At 42.6% G+C, this 22467-nt stretch overlaps 1 long non-coding RNA gene across 4 annotated transcripts; it reads right to left on the bottom strand.

Annotated features, from left to right (window-relative positions):
- Positions 1–1558: 1558 nt before the first annotated feature.
- Positions 1559–21321, bottom strand: LOC147601701 (uncharacterized). Of its 4 annotated transcripts, none has more exons than XR_015257634.1 (6): positions 20303–21321; positions 6293–6423; positions 5022–5126; positions 4135–4374; positions 2411–3178; positions 1559–2289 (listed from the first exon to the last, which is right to left on the bottom strand). It is a non-coding gene; the product is annotated as an uncharacterized LOC147601701 (long non-coding RNA). The 4 variants fall into 4 exon arrangements; XR_015257635.1 differs by having other exon boundaries at positions 6331–6423; XR_015257636.1 differs by lacking the exon at positions 4135–4374.
- Positions 21322–22467: the final 1146 nt, after the last annotated feature.

Here is a 22467-nt window from a genome sequence, read left to right as displayed (position 1 = left end):
TGGCCCTGCGACCTCCCCAGCCGACACCTCATCCTCCCTCTGATCTGAATTTTCCTTGCTGAAACGTGAACCCAGTGCTCCCTGCCCAGGGAAGCCTCCTCTTTCTCTCCATGTGTTGCAGTGCCCTTTTACATCAGATGGCTGATGCCACGTTCCCGCGCCACGTTTTCTTTATGACAACTAGCTGCAATTTGGCCGCCCCTCCTGCTGTCCCCTCCGCTCTCCGCTGGTTTCCCCTCAGCTGCTGCCTGTGCCCCAGCCTCTGTGCGTGCAGGGGGTTAACCCTGCCTGCAAAAACAACTCCTCTTGCTGCTTTTCAGTCACGCTCCAGGCTTTCAAAGCGATTCTTTTGAATTCTGACTTCATCCTCCCTTGTACTTGCAGTTGCTCCCTGATTGGTGCCATCTCTGAAGGCTGCTGATGAAAGATCCCAGAACAGACCCCTTTGCAACTGCACCTGTAATCCACCCATTTGTCAGTAAACCGCTCAACTGCTGTTTCCACCGTTTTGGAACCACTGCCCAACTTTTTCACAGAAACTGAACCCCTTTATTTATGACTGGGCGTGCAGAGCCTAACCAAGGCACAGATGATTGTGGCCCTCACTCCTTTCTTCCATAACAAGGTCTGTTCCTCTGTTGCCAAAGGAAATTTGGCCAGCTCATCCCAGTTTCTTGCTGACGAGTCCATGTTAGTAGTTGCTTGTCTCATTGTTCCCTTCTGTCTGTTTACAACTGATGTGTCTATTTGTACTTGGTGTTTTCTGGGGGAAAAAAAAAAAAAAAGGCTGGCTGGTCTATGTTCTGGGCTTTTTTAAGTGCCCTTTTTAAATATAGTTACTGTTTTTACCTTTTTCGATCAGCAAGATCCTTGGCCATCCTCCCTGAGCTCTCGGAGACAAACACTAGTGCTTCCAACGCTGTTTGAGCCACTTTTCCCAGTACCCTTACATGAGGTCTGGCCAGCCTGTTGGTTTGAACACCTCTAAGCTACCTACATACTCTTGTAACTGGTTCTGTCCCAGTCAGAGCTGCAAGCTTGTTTCCTTGTCATTAATGTGTATTACGTCAATCACCCGATCACAAGTGACCGCTCTGAGCCAGGACTGGTGCAAAAAAAGCCTGAGGCACTGTGAGCCTTCTCAGCATCAGTCAATAGCTTTCTCTCTCTGATGAGTAATCCACTTGCTTTTGACTTCCTCTTACCACTGATGTACATACCGAACGATTTCTTGTTACTTGCAATGCTCTTGTAGTTAAGTTTCATTTGTTGTATTGGCTTTTTTTGTGTGTGTTTGTCCCTGTCTGCTCTTGCTAGACTGTACTTCTCTACTCATCCCGTGGAAACTTGACTTACTTTCTACGTGCTTCCTTTTTGTGAGCTCACGATTTAGCCTGATCGGTTGCTTCCAACTCTTCCTAGATTTCTTCTGCGATGGCATCGTTGGTCTTCTAGTCGCTCCCAGCCACCACTTACTGTCTTTTCCCACAAAGGGGAAAAGGCCTCAGTATAGCCTGGGGCTGGCAGGGAGAAGTGGAAGGGGAAGAGGACTTTGGGAACAGAGGTCTCAAGTTGAACTTTTGAGGAAAGAGAAATTTGACTGAAGAAAGCAAAGAACTGAAAACTTGAAAGAGATAGGAGGAAAAAGAACCCTTAGAGAAGGAAGTAGGTCTACTGTGATGAGCAGATCTGTAGAAACAGTAAAATCATACAGTACAATGAAAAGCCCATAATGAGAGGCAGCAACCCTTACTTAAGCTGACTAAGCATTTTCATCCCAAATGCCTCTTCTCAGCTGCTCCTACGTCCTGAAATTTTGTATGGAACTGAAAATTTTCAAAGGTAGCGTATTCCTGAGAGTTACGTATTTTTATATAGCAGAAGTTCTCCTGCCCTTGAAACAGCAATCCTCGAGAGACTGTTTCTGACTACGAGAAGGTTGAGGACAAAAAATACATTTCTAGGAGGGAGGAAATAAATTTTTTATGAAATAAGTACTACTGAAGCAAAACTTCATGGAAAAATATCTTTCAAATAACAGAAATGCCTTTACATATTCTTGTGAAAAATGGTTTTGGTTTGAATGAGGAAATGAGAAAGATTTGAAAGGAATATTCCAGCTGTGTGGTGGAGCCTACACGTGAGTAAATGCTGAAGTTAAGATTACAGAGCCAAGCCTCTCTGTCCTGTGCAAGGCTTCATGAGACGCTGTATTTCGTGGTCAAGCATGGTTTCTCCAACAGTGCCTCCTTGACCTCAGACAGAAGACATAGGATCCTTGGGGTGCCTCTTTGCCAGAAGACAAAAAGATACCATTTAAAAGATAAGTTACATTCAAGAAGAGAATGAATCAATATCTTTTGGCTTATTTTTTCCACATTCACTGGATTATATTAAGAAGGTTGCATACCATTATAACCTGGGTCCTCAACAGTTTGGGGAGGAGGAGCAGAGATGGCAGCTTTGGTCTCCTCTGACAGGAGCCATTTGATCTCCGCTGTAACACAGAGGGAGGGGCTTCAGAGCTGAGGCAGCACAACAGCGGTGGAAACCAGTGGCCTTTGTGTCTTTGCAGAGCAAACCTCCCGTTGCAGAAGGAGCACCTGTCTGTTGGCACCTTGCCACGGCTCAGAGGATTTGAAGCCAGGACCCAGAGAAATGTCGTGTTTACAGAGAGGAGAAAAAAAAAAAAAACCAAGCTGCCTTAGCCTTAGTGTTAACATTTCCAGATTCTTGGAAGGCCAACCACAGCGCTTTGAAGAGCTCCTCACATAAATTCCTGGTTTACATGGCATTTGCAACAACCTCATTCCACATAACAACAACCCTATCTATATTTTATTGTTTTGTGGAGTATATGTTTGGTTGCCTTTTTTGTCTGAGGGAACTCTGTGCTGTAGAGGTGAAATTATGACAGTGGAATAAACCAAAGCTACTTGGTACAAAGACTGATTAATAAAACCACCTGTTGGAATGCAGACTACTTATATAATGGAGAAAAGCAGAATGTCTTTATAGGGTCACACAATAATTCAAGTTGGAAGGGATCAGCAGGTCTCCAGTCCCACCTCCTCTCGAAGCAGGATCAGCTGCGGGGTCAGATCAGGATGTGCAGGGCTTTATCCAGATGCTAGAGGGGATTTTTCAGCTCAGGAGGGCCAGGTGAGCACTGTGAGAGCTGGGTGTGAAGCGAGATAAACAGGAAGAAAGGGGAATGAGTTGAAAGTTATGAAAGAAGCTAAGCCACTCAGGGAGCAGGCGGAAGAGCCTGTACTTATTTCAATGTGCTCTCCTCCGATCCTGATTGAACCAAAGACATCTGACTTTCACCGTTCTGATACTATAGAGGCATCCAAGCGAGCTCCTGAGCTCCCCTCATTACTGAAACTCACTGGCAAAATGTTCCGTCCCTCCCTGATGCTGATTCATATAGAAGATGACAGTCTACTACTTGTGTCATTTACTCTGCTGGCAGAGGTCTGTACCCCATACAGGGCGGGATAAAGCCAGGGAAGGGTTCCATCCCCCATCTGCTAGGGATGTGAACATCACAGGGAATGTAGGTGGCTTTGTTTATTATCCTAAAACCAGAGAAAATTATTTGTACACTGATTACTGGAAAAGATCATAGATGCAAAGTCAAGCAATCTGATGTTAGTAAATGCTGTAACTAAGATTGCTTGGGCAATGTTAGTTTGTGCCCCAAATCTTGAGCACATGCATTCTGATGCAACCTTTAATTAACAGTGCATCATGATGCAACCTATAATTAAATGATTATGTACAATTTTTCTTGCAGATCTCCTGTCTTAAAAAAAAAAGAAAAAGAGAAAAAAAAAAAAAAAGAAAGATGACTACCGAAGAAGCCCTGGCTCTCAGCACGATTTAGGCACTTAAAATACCTTTGAGAATCTGGGTCTTAATGAGGAACAATTCAATATTTTGTTTTCTCCTTGTTCAGTATGGAGCCCCATGACTTATTTAATGCACTATCTTCAAACCCTGCTCTCAAGAACTAATGATTAATGTCCTCGTGGGATTTTTTTGTAGTTCTCCCCTATGAAGTATCCAAGTGTTTCAAAAATATTAATGCACTTATTTTCACAGTGTCTCCATAAGGGGAAGTTTTATTACCTTTGTTTCATATTGGGAAACTCAGAGGCAGACAGGTTAAGGTGCAAACCATGAAGTTTTGGGTACTTGCAGCTCCCAGCAGTTTAGCATTCTTGAACATGGAGCAGCATTTTGTATTTTCAAAGCATAGTTCCTGTTGGCAACTGTGAATGTGCAGTGCTTCTCTAAATCAGATTCCAGAGTCTCAAGGCATGCACTCATAAAGTGAGACAAATGCAACTGGAATAACATCATATGGTGCTTTGAGGAAGAGACAGAAGCCTGACATCAGTCCTGCGCAAAATGATGGAGCAGCTGATGCAGCACTGAGTTAATAAAGAATTAAAACTAGGTAAGATAATTAAAGCCAGTTAACCTGGTTTTAAGGAAAATAAACTTTGTCACACTACCATTTTTTTTTTTAATGAGGTTATTAATTTGGTTAATGAAGACAATGGCTGATTGTAGACTGTTAGTGACTGTACAATAAGAAAGAGAAATCCAAGCTTGTTCTATCCGAGCTTGGTCCAGGTTGTGAACAGATGTTTATCTTCTGGACACAGCTATGCCACAGGAAGAATTTACCCCCACCAGCTGCTTGGGACCATTTCCTAGCTAGAAATTAGTTCCCCTTCCAATCTACTTGCAGACCAGTTTCCTCATGCACCTCCTACTTTTACAGTAGGGTAAATCAGTGAAGTTCACTCAGAGCAGCAACTTAAATTGCAGAACCTTGTCCTGATATTTTTCCTTGAGGGGATGTATCTGAGCAGATACCTCTATACCTGTCAGCAGCCAGCCAGTTGCCAGCCGGTTGACTTTATAAATTGTGGATTTAATTCTCTGGAGAAGCAGTGACACCCCTTAACTCTTCTTGCAGTCTCCCACCTCATGTGTGATTCACCTACCCCTACAATTAACAAGGAGGTGTCGTATAGGGAGCAGCTTTCTTCGTAGTGAGGTGACCCACATGTGAAGCAGGTATATCCTGTTTGCTGAATAAAGAAAGCGCTCTGTGGAAAAAGCAGTAGGTAGTCATATAATGAAAGGCTTTTCTCGCTGTGCACACACAAATATTATACACTTTATATATATGTATATTTAACACATAGACATTATGTGAACGCACAAAGAGGCGAAATTAAATTTACACAAGCTATTTTACCTTGTGTGATTTCTGACTTTCAAATGCTTAATTTTGCATTCTTCGTGGTGTTTTAATGTAGGGCTTTTTGTCTGTGTGTATACATTAAAACAATGCAAAAAACTAATGAGTGCTTACACAAGTTCTACAGTGTGCATAATTTTTAGACACAGATTGTTTGAATGCCTGAATGGAATGTAGTGAAATCAAGCAGGAATTAAGTCAGTCTAGTGGCTTTTTTATTTTAAACAGATCATCTTCAAATACTAGAATTAAATAAATTAAATTAAATGAACAATTAAATTAAATTAAGCAGGCTTTGAGCTGGATTCCTGCTTCAAAAGACCAAAGTCTCTAACAGCGTTCATTTTACATTCCCTTGGTCATAAGATGGTAGCCGAACAGCTGATGTTGAAAAATCACTTAGTGCAAATACATGTATATATTTTCTGCGTCCTCCTCTAAGGCTGCTGACAGATTCTTAACAGAAATACTGAGACTGGTATAGTAATACTTAGTTCAGGAGCAAGACAGGAGCGTTTTCACCTATAATGGGAATCACAGCCTGCTACATGCTGATGCTTACTGTCACGTTTACTGGATAACTCAGTTTCTAAAGGGAAAGCAAAAACCAAAGAGCACTTAGGATATTCCTTAAGAGTTATCAGAGGAAAGGAATCAGGGCACCCTGAGGGAACTCAGTGATTCAGAGTGCAGTCCTCAGACAGATAAATTATGCCTTGCACACAGATTAACTGTGCAAGCACGTGTATATGCTACCGAAAGTAACCAAACAAATGTGAGGACAGCAACTCAACGCTTAATTGCCTCAAGTGTATGAATCACCAAGTTCCAATCTTGTAGGACCTAAATGGAATATTTAATGAAGACAGAACATATAATCAAGAATGTTATTTGCACATGAAATATTTCCCTTTGAATTTTTTTTTCTTTACACTTAGTTAAGAGATATGCTTGACAAGGAGTGCTTCTTTCCATGCCTGATCCTTTATTGTATGTCAAGCTTGGACTCACCTAGCGTCCAAATGGTTTTGCCATGAGTCAGTGCTTACATGGGCTGGGAGCGAGCTCCAAGGTACAGCAGCAAGACTTGAGCCTCTTCTGTGCTCAACACATGCCCAAACTGGATGTTACCTGTGGAGAGGCTGAGAAGCGGCAAAGTCTTAATTAAACTGTGCCATGTAGCGATGTCATGTTGACATGTATACAGCCATCTATTTACATGTTACCTGGCACTCCACTGCTGCTTGCAGTTGGACTAGATGATCATTGTAGGTTTGGTCTATTCTATTCTATTCTATTCTATTCTATTCTATTCTATTCTATTCTATTCTATTCTATTCTATTCTATTCTATTCTATTCTATTCATCACAGACGTAAATTACTGGGATACCCTGCACAGACCTTGCTAAATTTGACCTGCGCAAGCACAGCCCTGGGCACTCTCCCACCTCCCATCAGCAGTGCTCCAGGCACCTGCACCAGTGGCTCACAGCTCAGCTCCCGGTTCTCCTGAATAAATCCTTTCAAAAATGGCAAGAAAAGCACATTCTCTATTTTCTGCACACTACACAAGCATGGCTGTGTGTATATGGTTTAAGAGGGAAATTAGAGCATTGATTAGTTCAAGTTGGAGAAACAGCATGTTGATTTTGCTCAAGAAAATTGTTATGAAACAAAATAACAGCCTTAAGAACAAAAGGGAAAGACAGAGGTTGGGGAAAAAAATCATAACACAGTTTTTAATATTTTTGTTGTCTTTTCTGTCAGCGTTTGAAGCTTTGAGAGATAAGAGGCTTGCACTGCTAGAGTTAAATAGTTTGTAGTCACCTGGAACCCAGGCCAGCTTGTGCAAATACAGCTCTGCGGTACGGTCAGCCTGGCAGACTTTGTCTTTCCAGGCGTAACCACCGATTTATGCCTTATCCCATAAAGGTCAAAACTCCCTTTCCAGCATGCTAGCAATGTTGTCTTGAGCTGTTAGCCTCTACCCTGGAAATACCAAGCACTTCTTTCATAGTGTTTATTTGGCTGGAATTTATGCAGCCTAAAATCAAGGAGTCTGTGGACTTTTGAAATTTGAGGAAAAGGGAGAGAGGTAGATCCCTTCGTTCATCCAAAGGGCTCTGTATTATACAGCACTAATGCACCAGGACCTGCTGCACCTGAAGCAAAGGGTGAAATTCCAGCGAGTTTTGCTCTGGACCTGTAGGGTCCGGCTGGCAAACGCAGCTCGCCAGGATGTTTGCTCACTGCGCACCCAGCATTTCCGAGGAAAGGTGGGAGGCGCCAGCCGTAGCGAGCACACTGCACCGAGTGACCCACTTGCAGACCTGCCCCAGCTTTTTTCCCCTCTGCTGCCCAGCGAGGATGCTGTGTCTGAAGAACCTCAAAATATAGAAGACAGTCAGAAAACTCAGCTGGAGACATCTAGTTAGAAACATTTTGCTAGGAGGGAAAAGCTGCCAACAGCAGCTGGAGAATGATAAGTTACACCTGGATCGAGAGGAAATGCTAGAAGGGAGGAGTCAGCTAGGAATAAACACCTTGCTTGGGGAGGCTTGTCTTTAAAAAAAAAAACCAAAAACCAGGCTTAAAAAACCCAAACAGTAAATTGTAAACAATATTGTGAAGAAACAAACCTGGTACAGGATGATGGGGGAAAGGGAAATTAGACTTTCATCCATACAAGGCTTCTGTTTGTGATTAAGACATAAAAGAACAGAGTATCATCAATGAGCAGCTTTTGCTGTGGCTTTTCCCTGCTTCCCCCTACCCACTCAGCTGGCATGGGTGGTCAGCCAGCAGAACAGGCAATACCCATGGCCTCAATCAGCAAGGAGAAAGCTGGTTTTTGCTGTCAAATCTGTGTTTCTCTCCAAACGAACATTTTTTTCAGATGCTCCAGAGGTTCAGCCATCTTTCTCAGGAAGATATCAACTGGGCAATGAGTTTAAAGCAACTAACATTTCAAAAATAAAGAAGTCTGTCCTGGTGAGTGCAGCTGTTGTAAATTGTTCACACTTGTGACCATTCCATGAGAGAACATCAAAGGCTTCTACCAGTTTTGTGGTTGTTTGGAATGAGATAGGCGGTGAGCCAAAACCTACCTGGGTGAAAGCCTCCTGTGTTTTGCGGTTTAGCTGTCCTGCCAGCTATCTTAGACAGGACATTTCTTTTCTCCACTTCTTTTCTATAGAGATCAAGTGTTCCTGGTCATTTGGATTTTGACAAAAGGCTCTGTATGGTTATTAGCTTTAATACTACTCCTGGGCTTTAAGCAGGAGGGAGATTGTTAGGATAGTTTCACAGAGGTGTTGACTTATTCCTAGTCTCCTTATTCAGTGTCAAACAGCCATTCTGACTGGGCAACTCGCTGCCTCCTGCTTATTTTCATAAGCTTACCTGGAGCAGGTGACTAACTGGTGCCTTGTTCAGCTTCTCCTTTGCACGCACACTTCTGTGATTAAGAACCCAGTAGTAAGAGATGAAGATGGATTTGTATAATTATGCAGCAATTCTCTGCTAACCTCTCTCAATTATTTTTAAAAGTATGTTGCTATGGGAAAGTGCTCCTGGAGTCAGTTATTTTAAAGTTTTCTTCTTAGATACTTAAACGTATCCTTCCAGTATTTGCAGATTTGAGGACAAACCTTTATCCAGTTTGTGAACGTAGATGCAAAGTATGTTGTTTCCTCTGCTGGGAATGAAGCATCCTACCCGTCGCTCCAAGACCTCGGAGCAAATCAGTGCAGTGCTTAATGAGCATGAGCCTATATTAAAAAAGAAAGCAGATTACAGGTAGTAAGTTTTAAAGTTCAGGACAAAGTTTTTTTTCCTCACTTTATTAGATGTCGACAAAGTAGGAACAATACAAAGCTAATAATTACCTCCTTTAAAAACACAAATAGAGGAACTGAGTCCAAGTCTGATGAAGTTTAGAGGCTGCTTTCTTTAACTGAATTTACCTAAAACTCCTGTGAGCTTTAAATCAGACTTTTATTTTTCTTTTCATTGTGTGAAGTGCAGACTCCTGAGCTGTGACTGATACTAGGCATCTATATTTTCCCCATTTTTAGGGTTGGCTGCTACTATTGTGGAAAACATTTGTGTCAGCTTTAACTTTTTGCAAAACAGTCAGCATTTGATTTGGCTGAACAAAAAATATTTTGGAACGGACCTCAGTGACCTTCTGCAAATTGATAGCCGGCTTGCAACAGGCAAAGCTGAGTCACCAGTTGAAATCCAACCTGTACATCTGTAGCATATCTTGCATTGATGGAGAATTTAGTCAATAGACACATTTTTCCCCTCTAAGGGGGGAATTGGTGTTGTGACGTTCTCAAGTTTTACAATAGCTTTGAAGAGCCTCTGATTGGATTTTGGTTGGATATTGTAAATTACACATAATCTCTGGGAGGAGGTGGATTTAGACATCTACTCTGTAAAGTCTGGGTATTTGGGTTCTCCTGTTCTATATGCATTTTTCTGGGAAACTGCTGGTTCTTCAGAGGGAAGGAAATTCTGAGTTCCTCCAGATGAACACACTTCTAGTGGATTCGGTCCATCAGATGGCTGAGGTGAAAAAATGATTTTCTTTCTTTTATTAACACATCTTTTTAGGGAGGGGTGAGAGAAACCAGAGCACACCCTGGGGATCTTCAGCTTGATCTGTGCTACTAAGACTCGGCTGATACCCCAGGGAGAGGAGATCTGCCTGAAATCCCTCTGAGGCTATTGGGCGTCTATTTGGGCCTGGAGAGAACAAGTTTTTAAGAGTCTCTGGAGAGAGTTTGAAAAATAACATTCAACTGTTTAACCGTACATCCTTCCTGATAGTAGCAGAAGAGGATATATCTACCCTCCTGCTCACAGGGACATTCTGGTAGTGAATTTTCAGTTGCTATATACAGCGTGGGAAGAAACAATGTGCTGAAAGACCTTGACTCTCCAGCAGAGTCTACATACAAAAAAAACCCCCTTGCTCTTACTTCCAGAGGTAGTAATTAGTAGGATCAGTCTTTAAAATCCTACTTGGGATTTGATCCGAAAATGATTCAATAATACCGTGTATTCTACTGGGTGTACATGGCATGCAGATATTCAACACGTTGGTTGTTTTCCAGGCAATTGTAACCAACTTCAGGTTTTTTTTTTTCCTTAGAGGGGAAAAAATGTGTCTATTGACTAAATTCTCCATCATAATTTTAATGTTCAGTCCCTAAGGCCAGAGCAATTACTTTCCCTTTCCTTTGATATCCGATGCCCTCCAGCTGGGCTGTAGATTAGCAGACGCAGGTGCTAAATTTAGTAGAATTAGTGTGCATAAGTACTAATTAAACTAGTCACGACAGCCATTGCCTTCCAGGCATCCCCAGAAAAGAAAATACGTTAATTTATGGGCTTTCCAAGGAGCTGTGCTGGGTACGGAGGCCTGCTAACTGTAATCTTCAATTTAGCTACATGGGATGGAGCGGCACGTTCCCTGTGAGGTTCAGTGCCAACTCGTAGAGGACCAGCTTGTTCATAACCTGGAAATAGAGCTGTGCTCAGCTGTCCTGAGGGGGAGGTAGCATGGCACTTGGGTTTTGTGCTACCTGAATATAAGTCCAGCATTCTCCAGACGCAGACCACTTCATGTTTTTGGGGCTCATATCTGAAAGTGTCATTCTGCACTGCAGCAGAAATAGCAGCGTCATGGTGTAATCCAGCAGCCCTTGCCTCTTTCTTTTTGATGCGCTCAGCATGCAAACTAAAAAGATAATTTCTCTAACTGCTACTGCTGCAGACACAGTCTGGGGCAACTGCATTCAAGCGAGGCCTTTATTTTTTTTGTTTGTTTGTTTTACTTCTTGTAAAAGATGGTAAAAATGAAAATTCTCTGAGTAATTTCTGCCCTCATTTGTGCAAGAGCAATGGCATTCCCTTCAAATGATGTCTTTTAGTGACACCATGGAAACCTTGGGATTTTTAAAGGATTTGAACAGCGTAATTCAGTGGGAATTGCAGGACAATTGCGCTGGTGTGCCAAGGAAGAGAATGTAGCTTGTTCTCCTTGAATGCAAAAGTAAAGACTTTAAAACAAATAACTCCAACAAACAAAATACTTAATCTGGAGTTGAACTCACTTGAAGTGAAATTCATGCCTGGTAATGATGTACCACAAAATATACCGATTAAGACTTGGTTTAGTCCTCAAAATAGGTCTTCAAGATGCATATGTTTTGTGCTGATCCTCTCCATGGGAGCGAATTGCACTCCAAATTCTATTTGTTTGCTGAAACTAAGAGAAAGCCAACAAGGCTTCCTGCCGGTTCCAAGCTTGCGCTTTCACAGCTCACTCAAACTGTTGGCGTTCTGTTGAATAATTAAAGAAAGGGGCACAAATGTATTTTTGAGTTTTAGTTTGAATGCGTTATCAAGATTTTAAAGTACTGTGTAGCTGTATGCAGCTGTGTGTTGTAATTATATGGCTGTGTTAAACTTCCCGATTTATCAGGTGCCTTTGTGACACACAAAGAAAACCAGCACATCCCTTTTGATTCTTGAAGACAACTTACGCTAAGCTGTCAGCAAGAGCAGAAATGGACTTTTAAGTAGCTGGTATCATCAGCCAACTGCAATTTGGTGAAGATACCCCTGGAACAGATGAGATGAAAACAATGTGAGTAGACACAGCAGGAGTGTCCCTACAGGCCAGGTGATATTTCATGCAATTGTATGAGGGAGCTTGTATTGTTCACTTGAAACTTAAGAAGTTAACTTAAACAATAAGCACAGCTTATTGGTTCAGCACAAGTTAATGGACTGAACCCATTTGAGCTCAGTAGATTAGGCTTTGTATATTGCTGTCATCTTCCTTTTGCTCAGTGGGTTGGAGATGGAGAAAAGCTCTTGAGACAAGAGGGGAAAAAGCCCCACGTAACACTTTGGATTTGCAATCAAGGCAATATGAAGATAAAATGGTAGATCTACTGGTGGGCTGGCCCTAATTCTCTATTGCACAACACAGATATTTTTATGAAATAATTTTTCTGAATGGCACATTAAATTATCTAAGGTAGAGCAGAAAAACTACATGCGTATCTGTGTCCCTGATACTGTTGTCTGCTCTTTCAGGTTAGCAGTTGGCACCAATATCTTGCACAATACATAGGAATCTAAATCCTCCGTAACTGAACGCCAGTCCTTTTTAAACAAACTTTAGCTGTTTTGTCCCATGATGCAGACCTCATTGTGGCGGACTGCCTGACTTCTGGCTCAACTCACTTTTTACCATCCCCACCTATGACTGGGCTTTGGTTTCACCAGAGCTGTCTTCTGAGCCTAATTAGTGCGTGGCAGTGAACTGGGGAATAGTTAGGTGACATCCATTTTCTGACACAGATAGCAGTTAAAGGTGTGAAATTGCAACAGCAAGGTTAAAACCGTGGATAAACCATGGATAACCATGGCAAAACACATGGTAATGGGAACTTTCTCTATTAGGCCACACAAGCAGCTACCAAAGAAACCTAATTGCACTGCTCTACTTACTGTTACATGTGACACGGACTGCAAGTTTCATTCCAAGATCATAAATCTACATTCAAAGACTAATCTTTATGGCATGCTGCATTGTATATCCCCTAGGGTCATTTCACAGAGGGAGTGATAGGGGAGGTACAGCAGGTCATGACTTGTGACACCATGATGGTGCCAAGTCTGGCATGAGGATCCAGGGATCCTGTCTGTACTAGGGGTACAATGCACACTAGACAAGTCTCTCCTCACCCATCCATCTTCCTTAAGTCCATTTTCTCTCTGAAAGTCAAAAATTGTCAAAGCCAAGAGTTGTTGTTGTGCAAAGCCTTCTCCCAGGTCCCTTTAGCACTCACAGATCACTCATGGAGACTCTGTAATTGGTGCAGTGGCTGTAGACATGTGAACATCCAGTAGAATATACTGAGGATACAGACTGTACTGTCCATTTTTGTACGCCCAGTAATGAGTCCCTAAGAGACAGCCAATAAAGCCCAATTATTCCATCCAAACAGTCCAGCTCTCGAAGGCTGACTGGTTTGATGACTAGTTATGTGCTGCTGGAAAGACAGCCAAAAATGAACTAGGATCCTGAAGTGTTACTATGAAACAATCAAATTTGATTCGTTTATTGATGCTATTTATTCTGCAAGGCTTCCAGTTCCCTGCTGGAGGCCTGACAAGCAATCCCTTCCTCCTACACTGCTGCGCCTAGAAAGAAAGTGCTTGGTCACGGCTGGGCAAAAAAACACTGGACAGCAATTATTTTTCAGGATATAAGCGTTCCTTTTTATATTGACTATAGTGATCATTTAGGAACAACACAGTTTGCTTCCTCCTCTGACATCCTCGCCTCTATGGTGTTTTCCATTGGGTCAAGTCCCGCTCCCTTCATTTGTGCCAAGTAGCGCATTTGAAGTGACCTGTGGGGTAATGAACTGACATCCCTAAGCGGGTAAGATCAGGGAATTCGAGTGGGAATGGAAATCTGTATCATGTAGCAAAGGGCCCAATCCGTTAAGCCATTGAGCAGCCTTGCATTTTAGATTTAAGGCACACCAGCCTTATTATTCACAGAGCAACAGTGTAGGGCAGGTATGTTATTCTGCCAAAAAAAAGTCTCTTAGACCACAGGGCACGTACTCCAAGGCAGGTGTGCCTGTTCTTTTTTTAAGTGCAACAGTATGATATTTCACCTCAGCCTCTGAGGTTGCCATTCCCTTCCACCTCCCAGGTCACACACACTTGGGATCCCCCATTTGCACTCACAGTGGCAGATATTTCCCTGCCTTTCTCATGTCTCAGTGGGGGACTTGCTCTCAGCTGGCAAGAGGCTTCATCATAACTGTTATTTAAAGACATCTGGTAGAATAAGAACACTTTTTAAAAAAAAAAAAATTTTTTTTTTAAATTCCAGCTATCTGAGCCAAACTGCCACAAATTAGAGCACGCAATGGCTTGCTCTTCTACAGAAACAATTCTGTAACATCTGATGATAAGTCCATGATAGATGAATGCACAGGACCTTCCTTCCCTATAGTCACTGGAAAGTCACAAAAATCCAGAAGCCGCTACACCACAGAGCAAGTACCGTGCTGATATTTAAAGGATCATCAATACAACTGAATTCAAAGAGATGGAGTTTCTAACTCCTCTTGACAGCATGCAACCTAAGTGTAGTTAAAAATACAGCCAGTGGGTTTTCAAGCAGAGGGTAATGCAGTGCCAGCTATTTAAGGTTTGTGCTGTTGTACACAGAAATTGCACACTGGGCAGTTTTAGTCCTGGAGGTATAACTGTGAGATTTATAGGAGATGACAAAAGTGATTTTGACCTACTGTCCTTTTCTGCAACTAGTACCTTTGCCCTTCATGCCGTTGCTCCTGATGAACATTTGCAACACAAGGAGTCTGGGAACAGCAGAGATACTGCACTGGCACCGCCCTCACCAGCGCTCAGACCAGCTCGCGTGCAAATATGAAAATTAAGTCAGAAAGCCGGTCAATCCTACTCAAGACCTCTTTGCTAAGTTAGATGGCAGTCATTCCCCCAATTCATACAATCATAGAATCATAGAATGGTTAGGGTTGGAAGGGACCTTCAAAGATCATCTAGTCCAACCCCCCTGCAAGAAGCAGGGACATCTCCAACCAGATCAGGTTGCTCAGAGCCTCATCCAACCTGGCCTTGAACATTTCTAGAGATGGGGCATCCACCACCTCTCTGGGCAACCTGTTCCAGTGTTCCACCACTCTCATTGTAAAAAATGTCTTCCTTATATCAAGTGTGAATCCACCTCCCTCTATTTTCTACAGTAGCTCCATAGATAGCAGGATTACAGATATCTATTTTTTTTTTCCACGTGGATTCTCTGATCAGTTCATTAGCTTGTCCCCCAGTAGGGATGTTAACACAATCTTTCCTGCTTATCTACCATCTATTTCCTTAAAACTCATGGAAATTTAGTATAGTTGGTATCTCAAGTGCCTGTATCAAGTTAGAATGAAATTTGCCAATAAATTAAAGAATAACTGTGTAGGAAGACAGACAGACGACATGACTGTACAAGCTTTGCTTATCTTAAGAAACCAGGCTACGAAACCCACAAATGAATACAACAAAGACAGCAGACGCAGCCTTCCTCTCCCCCAGGTCTGTGAGCAACTACATCCTTCCTTTTGATAAAGAAAAGCAGTGTTTGTCCTAAAGGAGAGGAAGAAAACACAATGTGAAAAGCAGATTGCATAGCAGGCTTAGAAGAAGGATAGCAATTCCAAGTTCTTTCTCTCATCCTTTAAAAACCCTTTTTCTTCCCGGGAATTACTCACAATACTGAATGAAAGCCCTCAGCAAAGCGTGTTCACATGGTGCTGAGTGCCATCAGACAACACCAAGATGCAGTCTTGCCCTCAAAGCCTTTTGGTCAAAATGGGTTTGCTGGTTTGAGGGCTTTGAAAACAAAAGACCTTTGACTACATAAGGATAAGTATAATCCATTCAGGAGCATGAATTTCAACCTGGAGCCCTTTTGGCCATTCAGTGACTTGCCCTAGAGGGGTAGGAGTAGCCACCAGGCAATGTAAAAGCCTGTCCAAAGCTGGAAGCTGATATGGGAGTCTATGGCCAGGCTGGGATGCTGCACAATGGATGATGAAGACTCTGGAGCAAGACAATTATTTTGTAAGTTAAGCTCTCCCTTGTTAGCAAACTTGATAACAGTTGTAAAATTCTTTACAGGAAAATCTTGTGTACCAGAGAACGGGGATAGGAGCGTAAAAGTGATGTAATTTTTAAAATTATTGATTTGCATTGTAATTATTCAATTTGCTGATTGTTTCTCCTGCTATAACCTCCTTGTTTGCATTTCTGGGGCAGACTTCTCCATCTCAGCACTTGGTGCTATCCCAGCATTTATGTGTGCCTTGCTCTGCTCTGCTTCTTCTGACAACAGCCAGACCCCATCTCACCTAAGCACTGCCTTGCTCTGAAGTGGGCATTTCTGAAGTACAGGGGTCCGGCTGCAGTCAGTAACTCCAGCAGAAGCGGTCAGAATAAAGCAAGTGGTTCATGTCAAAAGCCAGGAATTTGGGATATTGGTGTTCTGGGGGACAAGGCTGAAAGAGAATTGGACTTTTCCAGCCCTTTCTAAGGTTTAAACACCCTGCCCATCCCTACCCACTCTGACATTTACTTTCAGCTATGTTAAAGTGAAGATGGCTGGAAGCTGGAGGCTGCATTTTGAGAGCAGGCAGCTCAATTAAACCACTGCAGCCATAACTGCGATCCTTAATGGACAGAGATGGGCCAACAGGTCAGGCAAGGACCTGGTAAGAGGCAAGGGAACCTCTTTTGAACTGTACCCCTAACTAGGGAACCTGCTTACGTCCTTGTGAGCACTGGTGGCACCAGCAGCACAAACGCGTGTCCTGCTGCGGTCAGACACACGCTAATGTTGACCACATCCCTTACCCTAGGAGACCAGGACTTTGGGGTGGGAGACCACATGCAAGCCCGTTGCCTTATTACAGCGATTACCCTGGGGTGCATATTTCTTCACAGCTAAGAGGCTGCTCCACAGCTCTGGTGCCTTCAGCAATCTCATAAATGTAGTCCTGGGGCAAGGCAGCAGCTCACACTTACAAACTCCCTATGCTAGAAAAGTGTTGAAATCTCTTACAACCACTCTGAAGTCAAGTTTCTGCTCTTTTTACAGGCTGAGCTTTGTTTTTCCTCTCCTGCTTCTGATATTCTCTATTTGAATGTGGGAGAAGACAGAAAAAAAATCAAAAACAGGAAGAAAATTGTTGTGTGGAGATGAACCTCAGCAATGTAATCTTTCTGTGTCAGTGAAAACTTACCCTCCTCTTTTGTTATTTGGATAATAAACCTTTCACAAGGCTTATGCTACCTGGCAACCAGCAACGAAACAAGAGTTTCTGCTGGCTCTGGTCAATGCTCTGCTTTGTGCCAGTCTGCAGTCCAGTATGAGCTCGGCATCCTAATCTGTTTTAGGTGAGGACTCCATCACCCCTTCCTTTTCTTTGCCTTATTAAATCCCACATCAGACATAGCTCTTGTGAACCGAGCCCTGCTGTGCAAAACTCAGCCAGGCTACCCAGCCTGTCATGCGTGTAATTTCTCACCTGCGCTGGATCCTGAATACTGCATGAGCTTTTCGCTTTTCTCTGGTGGATTTTAGCCTGTGAGTGCTGCAGGGTAAACTGAGAAGCTACCAAGAAGCAGTATTGCTTTCACGTTCCTGCTTCATCCTGTGGTTAATAAATGTTAAACTTGCTGACACTATAAAACAGCATCCAGGGATGGTTGATAAGCTGTATTTATATCGGCACAAAGTTATAATCGTAAGTTCCACTATCCAAATGCATCAGTCAATATGCAGGAGCCTGGAACTATAATTATCCACTAAATCTTAGTAGATTAAAGGTTAGTAATGCTGTGATGTTCATGTTTCCAGAGTTTTGCATCTTATGTCATATGTTTATCCATGGTTTGACTCAGACTCTGGGAATTCCTTATTTACTGCAATATTACCAAATTATAGAAGTAAAAGTCTAAAGAAATGCTATGAGAAGAGAAAACAAGCTTGGCATTCCTGAGATTATCTTGGCCTTTTATGTTGAAACAGATTTTGTTGGTCCTAGTTACTCCAAGTGTACACCACATTTAGATCAAGATGGCACATTTGTAAGTCCCTAAAACTTTGCAGGGAGCAGTAAAGTATGCCATGGGGGCAGGGGAGAAGTAAATTGTGGGTTTTTCCCCTCCCCAGGATTTTTTTCAGTCCTTTGCTTATAGATAAAGCAAGGAAAATAGACACATTTTTCAAACCTAGACAGCTCAGTGAAGATTTATGCTCAATCTTCAACTTCAGCCAAAAGGCAACAAGAAGGATTTATAAGGAATGAGATGAAGACAAATGCCAAAAAATGTCATAATGTTGTAAGATGAACGAATGGGCTGGCCTCTTGGAACAGCATCCTCACTGCTGTGTATCCTAAAAAGAATGGCTGTTGAATAACCAAAGGTTTTTCAGAACAGAATAAGAGGGGAAGACAAAAGGATCAGCGTAAAGTGATTAAACCATTTGAGTTTCTTGCTCTAAGAAGGAGCTAGAAATGGGAGACGAAAAAGTGTAATAAATTATGAACGATTCAAGGTATAGAAATCCTGGAGAGGGTAAGCACTTCACAAAGAGCAAGGAGCTCTGTGCCGCAGGGCGCTGGGGAGCACCGCAGAATTCAGAGAGACTGGATAACATGCATCTACTGAGAATAAAGTTACAAATAATGATTCAAATTTAAGAAAAGTGATTAAATATTATGCTTTAGGCCTTAAGACAGTCAGCACTTATTAGAGACCAGGATGGGACTGAGATAGGAAGGCAGCTCTCGCACATCCTTCCACACAGTCACCCTTGGGGAGCGGATGCTGGAGCGTGTGTGAGCACCACCCATTTCAGGTGAGAGTTTTCGTAACAGCAGAGCCCTTGCAGTTCACATGCACACTACTGGGACTCCAAGGGCTTGCTTCAGAGATTGGGCCATTTATTAAGGTACCCAGCCTGGAAATTCTTAGTTTCTGTTAACATTTGAGTCACAACATCCTAGAAGCATTTTGATACCTTTCCCATTTCTTCCCTACTTCTTTTGTGGGCACTTTTTTATTTATGAGGTTTTGTTTTTGGATATAGTTTAGCGCTTTAGGGTTCACTTCTTGTTCACCAATAGTACCAACACAGAGCAGTCACAGATATGCTGTCCTGCAGCCTGCCCATCATTGTTCTTCAAGCTCCCACGGCAGCACAATGAGCAGGTGTTGGCTTTGCCCTCTCATGCTAACAGCGTTGGGGTTTTCTTCTCAGAAGAGCAATAATCTGTTCCTGAAGGCGTTCTGCGAGGTGCTTGGTAATGCACTGCAGAGCCGCTCCGCTTGGGCCACTTCTCATGTGGGCACGCTCAGCTCAACTCCTACCTCACCCCCAAAAACGGCACTCGGATGCTCCGTTAATGAAACAGTAGTTTGTGTATCAGCTAGCTCCATTAGAAAACAATTAAGCCCTGATCTCTTTTCTTTTATCTTTATGATCTCCGACAGGAGAGAGTTATTCAGTCAATTAGCTGTTGATGCTGCACCAGCAGCTTTTTGCTTTAAATTCCAGATAGGCAAGCCAGGCCAGATTTTATTATTGCTAATCAATAAGTCTCAGAGTACAATGTCAAAGAAACACATGTTCCCTCAAAAGTATAATTAAAAACATTGGTTGAGCTAAAATAGGAGTTCCGATAGATTTAACAAGACACCTTGAAATTAATTGCATTATATTCCAAATATTATTATTTCAAGCCTCACAATGAACAAGGGACTGTTAGCTGAATACCTACTGAGGATGAGAGTTATAATCAGGGAAAAACTGATTAAGGCCACCACATTTTGAAAGGCTAAGACCATTGTTTATTTTACAAAGCAGCAACACTACAGACAGTGACAAATTGTTGTAGTTACAGTGCCTCGACCACTGGATGCAATGTGTTCAGTTAAAGAAAAAATTTAAATCTGGATTTTTCCATCTGTAATTGGTCAGGGTGCTTGGCAGTGCAAGCATCAGCAGCATAGGTAAAGATTGTCCAGGAGTGACCTCGTGTCCTTGGCTGCAGCTGAGCCAGGCCACCAGGCAGGAAAGTGTCTGGGGGATGAATGAGGGCAGGAATAGACTGAAATGAGAATTTCAGCTCTCACTTTGCCACTGGTCTATTAGTGGTTTTTGTGATGGAAGCAAGGAACTTCCAAACACGCATGGAAAGAAGATTCTATTCATTTCAAGCATCTCTCATCTGACTAACTCACTTCGGAATCTAAAATTAAAGGAGTCCCAGAGGAATATAATCTCTTTTGGCCTTTTCTGCTGATGTAATAATATTTGACCATAAGAGGTTACACAAAGGCGTCAAGCACATTATGCCGGTTACTTGGTTCAGGCTCACCTTTGCTCGCCTGCCTCCTCCTCAGTCAGCTGTGAGATCAGTTCAATGTGTCAACAGCCTCAGGTGTTGCATCATGTGCCTCAGAGGGAAGGCAAGAAGAAATGAGAGATATTTTACTGGAGATTACATCATTATTTCAGGTTCTTCTGTAAGAGGCAGAACAAAGGGGAGCTGTGATCAGGCAGAAGCCCCTCTATATACCCTCTTGTCATATATGGAGGCCATGTCAGCTGTGTCCATGTGGGAACCTATACCTTGGCCTCTGTCCATTGCACAGTATTTCATTTGGAGAACCACAGCATTTCTCACATGTTGTGACAATGCCTGGCATTTCACACCATCCTAGATTATGTCCTGGAAAATAAGGATGTAGGAGTTTTTGGAGGCAAATTGACGGAATAAAGAACAAAGCACTCCAGGCTCTCCTTTGAAGGATGTACAGTTCACAGGAGTGCTGTTAAGAGACTCAATTTTATCCCCAAATCTAGGATGAAGCCAGGACACCCAAACCTCATAATTGCACTGCTATACATCAACATTTATCCAGCTTCTGAAAAAGGAGTCCCAGATCCCTAGCACTGATCAGCCTGGAGAAGGTCAGCCTGCCACTGCTGTCAGTTTGTCTGTCTACTGGGCTGAGCGATCCACCAGCTGGTGAATCACAGCCATCAAATTTACTGAGCTGATTTTTTTTTTGGTTTTGCTGTTTGGGTTCTTTCAGTTTCTTAGTTTAAGGTAGATGTTGTGTGTAGCATAGGAATACTTTAAATTCCTCACAAAAGGATGAGGCAAATCACCCACCTTAGTTCTTATGCAAAAGGAGACTGAATTATTATACAGTCTTCAATAAGATACCACATGCTACTTTCCCCCTGGCATTCCTGCCCCATTCAACACTAAGAATGAAAAGTGCCCACTTGATCAGTGGTCATTTGATATTTTGTTTTCTTCCTGACACTCAGCATGTGGCCTTTGGCTTTCCTTATGGCACGTTGTTCATATTCCACTGTGGGGACAAAAGTCATAATTTCCTTATGGCCTCATCCTCACCGCACATCGCTACAGCACCCAAGCCCTTCAAAAGTATTAAACTTACTTATGCAATCCCCCTGAAAATGCTGTATTACCCTCATTTTACAGAAAGGCAGCTGACGCACAGAAAGCTGTAGCTTTCTGGAAAGGTCACAATCACATATTTGAAAAGCATATTCCAGTAATTTCAGTTTAAATTTTTAGGGTTTAATGCTTCAAATGAGACTGCAGATGGGCACACCCAGAATGCCAGCTGGGAACAAGTGATAGCTGCAAAACATCTGCAGGAGGTCTGTGGCATGGGCTGGGAAGGGATGCCTTTCTCTAGGACTGCATTCAGCTGCCAAATGTTCCTTTCCCCTTTTACCAATGCCAGGCGCATTTGTCATGCGCCTTCTAGCTTCTGCTGTAGAAGTAGAAAACGGGGAGTAGAAAACAAGGATTCAGAGTGAATGGAAAGACGTGAGAGAAATCTGGAAGGCCTCTAGTCCACTCCCTTGCTTTGATGCAGAAAGTTAGCCCTGCCTTATTGCTGACGCCAGGCTCACACTCTGAGGATCAGCAATTCCTCCCTCTTTCCAGGTGACTCTACACCAGCATTTTGCTGCTTGCAGAACTACTGACAATTTCTTCAAGAAGTCTAACCTACATCTCCTTGATATCGCTTGAACCTTTTGTCCTACCCACTGCGGACAGAGAGAGCAGATAAGTCCTCCTTCAGAGGAACTGGCCTCTTTCCACAGCTCCAGCTTCTCACCAGAGCCACTCTGTGCATTCACGATCCTGCTAGAAATGTAGCATGATCACACGAGATTTGTGTCCACAATATACAGGAGCAGGATGAAAGGAGAAGCAAATTAAGATTTAGCAGGCATCCTTGATGCTTGCATCACCTAGCTAGGTCTTTGCTGCCCACCATGATGATGTTCTTTTAACATCATTCTTCATAAGTCTTTTTGCAAGTCTACATGCATATTGTTCTTTGTAAGTCTATTTATGTACACATGTATTTTAGTAAGTGACACGCAAGTTCAGAAACTGATGCAATAAGTATAACTGCAGCAGCCAAACAGCACAGGTCTGGTGACCGCCCTTCCCAAAAACATAACCAGAGTATTGTTTGAAGTTCTAAA

Source organism: Chlamydotis macqueenii, chromosome 2 (assembly GCF_036417535.1).
Source record: "Chlamydotis macqueenii isolate bChlMac1 chromosome 2, bChlMac1.mat, whole genome shotgun sequence".
NCBI classification, from domain to species: domain Eukaryota; kingdom Metazoa; phylum Chordata; class Aves; order Otidiformes; family Otididae; genus Chlamydotis; species Chlamydotis macqueenii.
This window is presented reverse-complemented; position numbering and strand designations above follow the sequence as displayed.